This window comes from Parasteatoda tepidariorum, chromosome 3 (genome assembly GCF_982258835.1).
Source record: "Parasteatoda tepidariorum strain Cologne lab strain chromosome 3, Ptep-v5.0, whole genome shotgun sequence".
Lineage (NCBI taxonomy): Eukaryota > Metazoa > Arthropoda > Arachnida > Araneae > Theridiidae > Parasteatoda > Parasteatoda tepidariorum.
In genome coordinates this window covers 38701517-38709971 of record NC_141757.1, presented here as the reverse complement: position 1 = coordinate 38709971, position 8455 = coordinate 38701517, and the positions used below count along the sequence as shown (strand labels likewise).

The 8455-nt window shown below is 31.0% G+C and overlaps 2 non-coding genes across 2 annotated transcripts; both read right to left on the bottom strand.

The window, feature by feature from the left end:
• Window positions 1–6691: 6691 nt before the first annotated feature.
• Window positions 6692–6819, bottom strand: LOC122270711 (U4atac minor spliceosomal RNA). The gene has a single exon (XR_006225959.1). It is a non-coding gene; the product is annotated as a U4atac minor spliceosomal RNA (small nuclear RNA).
• Window positions 6820–7540: 721 nt separating this feature from the next.
• On the bottom strand, window positions 7541–7681 carry LOC122270710 (U4 spliceosomal RNA). Its single transcript, XR_006225958.1, has one exon. It is a non-coding gene; the product is annotated as a U4 spliceosomal RNA (small nuclear RNA).
• Between the last annotated feature and the right edge of the window lie 774 nt (window positions 7682–8455).

Sequence of the window (8455 nt, the reverse complement as noted above, 5' to 3'; positions counted from 1 at the left end):
ATTAACAATTTTGAGGTCTTTGAGAATTTCTTTAGTACGCATAAACCATTGAGCCCTGGTGAGTTTACGTAAAGATTTTGTCTCGTATATTAAGCTTCTTATTTAGAGTTGGAGATATATTAGCCCAGGCAGGAGATGTATATGTTAAAATTGGTCTGATTATAGACAGGTATAGTAAACGTTTTAATTTTAATTGCATAGTGGAGTTGTAAAGTAAGCTTTGTAGTTTATTGCAAGCTGCTTGTACTTTGTAATATTCTGTACGTGATCATTCCAGCTGAATTTCCGACTGAAATCCATATTGGTTCATTATTTCTTTCTTTTAACAGGGCGAAATTAAAGTCTCGGCTGAGCAGCCCCAGTTAAGCATTATATTAATCTGTTACGCAATCTTTACCTTTCCTATCCTTTTTTTCTTTCTACTGTTCATTATAGTAGGGGCATTGTTTTCCTTCATTTCAAATGTTTCTTTTACATTAAGTTAGTTTCATGAATTTGATGCTTGACTAGTTTGCTGTGAGTTTTTGTATTCTCATTTTTGTATCATATTCTCATGATTTTGTTTAAAATTTTTCTTTAAATTATGTATTTTTTGTATCTCTTCCTGGAATTTGCAAAAATTTCGGGTTACTGAGAGAGCAATTTTTGACATTTGTCTGGCTCTCTCAATAGAAAATGTTTTGTTTTTATGGCTTCCGGTACTGGTACCCCCTGAAGACGTCAGCCTCGGTAGCCGTATTTGTATTTTTATTTCCATCGTTTTCTTTTTTCTTTATTGCTTCAATTATTCTTCCTTATGAAAAATTCTGCTGCTTTGCGCGTTTCTTTCAAAGGAAGCTCTGTTATTATAGATTCAAATAGTTTGTTTTCTTTTTCCAAGGTATTTGGCTTTGTTGACTATTGGGATGGTTTCGTTGAGGAGTACTAAATTGGTTCTGAGATAGGATATTGAGGACTCTCTTTTTATGTATTATTAGTAGTTGTGATTTCAGACCGTTGACCTGAAATTTCCAGGTTTGGCACTGTAACAAGCAAAGCCCAAACTGTCACCAGATGGCACAGCAAGCGCAGCAGAAATATTAACTTTTTGTTTTTCAAACACTTAAAAAAGTAGATGTAATGTAACTCTAGAAGCGGCTTACCCCGCTAGTAACTTGCTTAACCCTTTCATCACTTTATAATTATCATGAATCATCCCATTTAATGAAAATTCATCATCTTTGTCATATTGTAGTTAAAATCAATAACTGTTTTATGGATATTCAAACAGGCGGCCATGCAAGGTAAGTGGAACATTTTCCATTACTTCTATTCATACAGAAAAAGCAAGAATTCATTTTAGATTGAACAGACACCATTGTTCTGTGATGTAAATTTTATCCTACAATTTCTGCAAGGCTAAGTTATAATCTTTAGATTTTACAATTATTCTGGTATCATCTGTATTAAATGCTGTGATACTATTGTAATCATTTCTGTCAACAAGGATATCGGCTATTGTATATGTATATACAATACGGTTATTCAATATACGTCTTCGTAACACTAAGACTAAATATCGAAAAGTGGGCATTAGCAAGTAAGAAGTAAGCAAGAATTCATTTTAGATTGAACAGGCACCATTGTTCTTTGTCGTAAATTTCATCCTGCATTTTCTGCAAGGCTAAGTTAGGATCTTTAGATTTTACAATTATTCCGGAATGCTGTGATACTATTGTAATAATTTCTGGCAACAAGGAACTCGGCTATTGTATATGTACTATATGCAATACTGTTATTCAATATACGCCTTCGTAACACTAAATATCGAAAAGTAGGCGTTATTTGTAGTTATGTAAGATGAGACTTGAATATTAATGACAGAAAATATATCGACCACTATAAATTATAAAATAAATTTATACAATGTTTTACATAATTTTGTAATTTTATTGTGCTCCCCAATGCTCAAAAACAGTGCAAAATCTGATAAGCCAATGCATATTCATTTCGCATAACTCGAATTATATTCGGGGTTTGTGATATGACGCATGGACTTTGACAATTTTTGGAGTCCCCCATTGTGTGGGATAAAATGTTAATAAAATAAGTATTATTCTTCATTGGCTGTGTAGCGTCACTGGCATTGTCGATAACCCCCCCCCACAGCTGGCTGTTTTAATTTTTATGACACCTCCAAATCTTTATAGTGCGTTACTTTTTGTATTAATCTGTAGAATCATCAAATATTATTTTCCATAAATAATGTGATCGAAAGTGCTGTCTACAATAATTGCTGGTTTTGCAGCTAGGTGTCACCTTTTAGTCATTCACAGCATATTTTTCACTGCATTGGCTGATGTTTAAAAAATTAAGTTAATCTAAGAAAATAAATTTTATTTACGGTGTCGTAAATTTATTGTGGCTCGATTAGTGAGTAAGTTATTAGGGACATGTCACTTTTACTTAACAATGGGGGCGCATTAACCATTGTACACTACCTACATTTTTTCGGTCTTATTTATATATATATATGTATATATATATATATATTCCTTGATAAGAATTTTTTTTCTTCCAAAAACTGAGTATTTTTCACATTACTAAACTGTGTCATCATGTATAACTGTGCAATAATATTTGTGCTTGAATTGTCTCTCTTCAGTGGTAAATGGAGCTTTTCAATTAACTTTCATAGTAGTTTTTAGATAGTTTTCTTGGAGTTTTTCATATGATTATCATAAAATCTTAGTCGTTTATCTGGTTCAGCGAGATCGTTTTCCTAATTAAGTGCTTTTGTTTCATTTTCACCATCGGTTTCTTTTAAAGAAATTTAAAATTAGTAATGCTTGCGCAGTTTTGTGTAAAAGAAGAAATGCCTCCATGTGCACTTTGTAGTGATAGATAAATATAATATCAGTATACATTTTTTCTTAAAAAAGCGTAAAAGCATTTATTTAACAATTTTTTGTGATCTATTTCAATATTAATTTAATAGAAATTTTTAATCTCCTACTCGCTACTTTTACAACTGCTGATCAAGCAGCACTGTGTGGTCCTAAATACTTTCTCATAAAGAAAATCAATGGGCACTCTGAATCATGATGGCCCAAACAATAATGAACAAGTCGTAACTAGTAACTACGTTAGAATTATCGATTTAATATAGTATGATATGTAACTGTAGTTGAACAGCCAACCTAATTTTCAGTTTACGACTATCATTGTTCAACTACGTAGCCTTGTAATTATGAACAAGACAAGGGAGCATGGATCAAATATTGAGAGAAATTTGCTTTCGTGGGGGACTTTTTCATGGAACTAACCTGCATTTGCTGGACATGGAGAGGGAAACTACGTAAACCTCCAACGGTTAGCCTGACGGAAAGGGAAATCTCACCTCGCCCATGATCCATCAAAAACTGAGAATGTTTTACGTCAGCACTGTGGTCGGTGCGAGTCGGGGGCGGAATTCGTATCGACCAGCTTTTGCTGTGACTCGAATCCAATTCACCTCAGGCGAACGCTAAATCCTAATTATGAAACCCTCGTGCTACTTTTTTTTTCTTTTTTGAAAAAAAAAAAGATTCGCCTTTTAAAAATCACAAATTTAAGATTTTACTTTTAAAATGAAGATTTGATGTTCTAACTTTTTATATGCATCCCTCGCCTGACATAATATCATAGAAACTCAACAAAAAAGAATAACCAGATTCTAAAACAAAACACTTCGAAATTACTGAATCAACAAAATACATCAGAAAAATATTAACACGGACATAAAAATTTATATCTTCTATTATCATTTAATGAAAATTAATAACACTTCTTCGACAAAGAAATGAAGTGTAAACGGCAACTTGCAAACAATTTTTTGAATATGACAACTAGTGCGAAATTGAAAACTTTTTAAGGTGACTGCCAATTAAAACAATTTGAGTATCTCAGCAACTTTGATTCGCTAAGCTCATAGCTAAGTTAACTATTTTTTGATCTGTGTGACAGAAGTTAAAACCTCAAAAACTGTCAAAAACCTAAAAATTGCTCTTGTTTTGTTAAAAAAATTATTTTTACTTAGTGTTTAAGATCAAATATTAAAATTCCTTCACTGTTATTTTTTTTAATTAAAGTTAAAAAATGTATTGAATAGAAAAAGAAACCTTTAACACACCTAACCTATAAACCTAGAAATATATCTTTAATATGTAATCAAAATTACAATGTATGCATTTAAATATTTATGAAATAATAATACTATATGAATACAAAAATTAGCTAGAAGTTCCATAAGTCTAAAGTTGTTTTAGAGAAGATATTTTCACAATAAAAAAATAACTTTAAGCATTCGAATAATTACCTATGCCATCATTCCCTTATATAAAAAAGATTGTATTACGATAAAACTTTACGCTTAAGAGTTAAATAAATTTAAGTGCAAATTCTTTAGAAACTTTTTCTATTTCATATTATTAAAATTTATGCTTTTTTAACAATTTTCTTTCTTCTTACAATTTTACTTATAAATTTATCCAATTTTATAATTTTGATTTTTAGCAGTTAAATGAATAAAATAACTTTAGAGAATTTTCTGACAAAAATTTTTAACATTTGTGATGAGAGTGGGTAGAAATTTTTCTCACTGAGAACCGAAAAAAAAAGAAATTTATTAAGTGGAGGAGAATCCAGCATTTTTGATAGACGTTGTTTTCAAGACTCCATCTCCTAGGAAACGACGCAGCAATGTATTTTTTTTTTAGATACCTTAATTTTTTTTTAAATTGTTTTGAGTCACGATTCATTTTATGTACTTATATGTATATTGTCTTCTATTTTATCATAATTTTTTAATAAGTATCAATTAAAATTTTATAACGAGAATGTAACAATTTTATAACTGCTTAGTAAAAGTATAGTCATAAATAATTTATTCTTTTTTGTTTTTCTCCTGTTTGTTTTTTCGTATTTTACTCCAGCAAATACAACATTGTGCAAACATTGAATTTTAAAGTGGTTTTCAAATCTGATGGGCAAAGTTTTTATTGTTCTATAATGTGGATAACTTGCCCACTGGATTTTTTTTTTCTGTAAGCAAAAGAGGGAAAGACCATATTCTTGCCAACTTTTACACTCTTCAAAAGAGCTTTTTTCTTGTGGTAGTTAAATAATTATTGGTGTTCTGTATACGTATTTACAGCCCTGTTAGACTCTCACTGATTCATCGGATCTGATGTGTCTCAAAGAGATAAAATAATGACATGGCTAAGCATTAACAATATAGTCTAGTCTATATTAACCATATAGTCTAGTCTAATCTAAAACATTGCCAAGATAGATGATAGACCCGCCTACCCCGAGGCTGTGGTCCATCTTCTAGTGGGCTGCTTCCCGGTTACGCAAGTCTGATAGACATGAATGGTAATCAAATGGAGAAAAAAAAAGATTATGTACAATATTTACTCAATTTATAATACTTCTTGGATAGTATACCATCCAATAAGAAAAAGGCTGCAAATGAGCTGTTTGTAATATTTTCATCTAAAAATTATTTGAAGAAAATCTTTATATTTTGTCCTCTCGCATTTTTCTGCTTTACTTTAAAAAAATAGGCATTCAGTGATGCAATATATTAAGAGATTTTCAGGGATGAATGGGAAGGGATGAATGGCTGAGTCAACCTTGCCCGGCCCGAGGATCGAACCAGGGACCTGTGGCACGACAGCGCTACCGCTCAGCCACCGGGCGTCTCCATATTAAATACAAAAATAAAAACTTCCAAAAAAATCTGATAACGACTAACACACTGGAGGATTGCGTCCAGGAGAAACGGATTGAGAATAGGCCTAGTGTCTTGGCTAGTAACAGGCTGTAATGCTAAGGAAGAAAAGTAATAAAAATATATTTAAATACCGTTAATCAAATCTGCTAGCCCTCCTTCTAGTATAGAAGATATTTTTGTCTCTCCAGCTGATAGAAGTACAAGGGCTTTTTACTAAAAGTTCACAATCGGGCAAAGTGACACCAGTTAACGAAGACTAAGATTATTTAAAATGTAACACACTTAAAAATATAATGAGCCTCATAGATTTATGTATAAGTTATTTATAGGTAGTGGTGATTAAAATTCTTTTACATACAATTCAATTTAATAAACTAATAATGAAACATTAATATATTATCTCTAGCAAAAATCTTTTATAGTTGTGTCGGAAATTTCGCAGTTGTGATCTATCTTGGTTCTATGTCTGAGTGTATATTAGAGCTGGCAGGTAATTTGCCAAGCATTTGATTTGCACATTTTATGTCAAAAGCAGTGATGATAGATACGAACTTCTAAAAAATGCAAAAAGTGATATAAAAATAATTGTATTTTTATTTCTGTTAAATCGTTCATTCGTGGCTATAACGACATAATCAATGCATATTTAAAACGAAAATCTTCATAGCTTTTCCATTTAAAATTAAACTAAAAACAATATAGTAATGCTAATTTTGTTCTGCTTTAATAGATTTTTCTTTATAAATATACACCACTTTTTACATTTTTAGAGAAACATATCAATTCAGCACTTGCCTTGTCCAAATAAAAATTAACTGTTATAATTTAATAATATTTATGACCCGAATACATTCGTAAATAAAACACTATCATAATGTATTCACCATAGTCATTTATGAAAACATTTTTCCTTCAATTAACAGGTGCACCCTTGCGGGTTCCAAAAATTGCATCCAAACCTAACAGTATTAGTCAAGCGATGCGGTAAATTGTGTCACATGGTTGTCAGCACGCTGCCCTCACTTGACGTTCATTGGACAGTTACTACCCGTGACAAGGACGGTTAAATTAATCAAGAATTTTATAAAACCTATAATCATTTTTATTATATTTTTAGTGGTAGATTCAAAGTTTGTCTTTATAGCGCTGTTTATGTTTTTTAAATAATAAACATTTCAGTTTTTTCAGCATTTAAATTATCTTAGCTGGTAAGTTACACTGTAATTGAGAAAAATATTTTGTTGTGTTATGACTGATTCTAATCTTATATGCAAATCTTAATTTTTTCTACTGAAACTTCTATTTTATGTTTAACTTCTACCACAATTTCAATAAAAAAAAAATTTTATTACATTTAATGATCAAAACAAATTATTATCTTTGTTCCAGAAATTCATTTATTTCAATTTAAATGAAACACGAAGTATAATTTAACTAGCTTATTTTGTTATTAAAATTTCATCGTTATCATAATAGTATTACTCATTTAGAGTGTATTATAAAGAACATCAGTGTTAAGAATACTGAGCAATGGAATTTACAGAATTAAAAAAAGCCATAAAGAACTCTCTCCGCACTATTAGAATAGCAATTTTCAGTCAATCTACTAGGTTCACTAGATTAAGTAACGCCTACCTTCTATTCTGAGCTTATCTCAACGTTGAAAAAAAAGCTGTGGTAATCGAGTATATTACTGAGAGTAACGCCTATTTTCTACTCCACCATGTTTAAGGAAACACGACTTTATTTCTATTCTGGAGATAGTTCTATAATTTAGTATAAAAACCTCCGAAGAGGTTCCCAAAAATTGCCTCTGCCGACGGTTTTTCACGTCGACATGGCGGGGTATTGGGAAAAGTTTTCAACTAGCAATAGTCACGCCTCGGTAGAACCTCATTGGCTATGACACTGCCTCTGCGCAAAGCTAACGATCTTTGAAATTCGATATACATGAATTATTTATTACTTAATAATGAGTGGTAGATACAGTTTTTTCTTTTTTTAAATTTTTCCCCCCTCCTTTTTTTTTTCTTAAATAAGACTCAAGATTTCATCTGCTTCCCGCTTCCAGATAACAATCACTCCTGACGCATTATGCCCACTCTAATAACTGCTTTTCTTTCAAAACGTAAGAAATGTAAAACTATTTGTTTTTGTAACTTTAAATAACATGCAACTGAAGTGAAGTTGGACTAAATTCTGAAATTTTTCGAGTCACTAAAACTTGGAAGTTTTTATATTTTTACAAGCGAACATGAAAACTCTCGAACAAAAATTTCTTAACCTATCACGGGATAATAATTGCAACATGTCCTGATACCCTAAATCTACATATCGGAAATTTTGTTACACTTTTTTTTCTCCCATTTGCAGAGATGCTAACTTGCTTTGTCGAAAAAAAATTTCTAATGGTTAATTTTATATTTTCATTCATAATTCTCGGTTTGGTAAGTTTGATTGAAAGTGGTTTTGCTCGTAACATTTGCTTGCACAAATAATTCAAATGTATAAATAGAATTATTATTTCTGTCAGACTGCGAAGAAACTTTAACTGTGTTAACGAAATTGAACAAGACATAGTTTTAAATTCTCTACTATTATATCAAATGCCAACCTGTTTCTGAAGGTAATCAAATTCAAGCCATTTTTTGCAAAATTTACTTTGTAGTTATGTACCGTTTGTTTAAATTATTTTGGCGT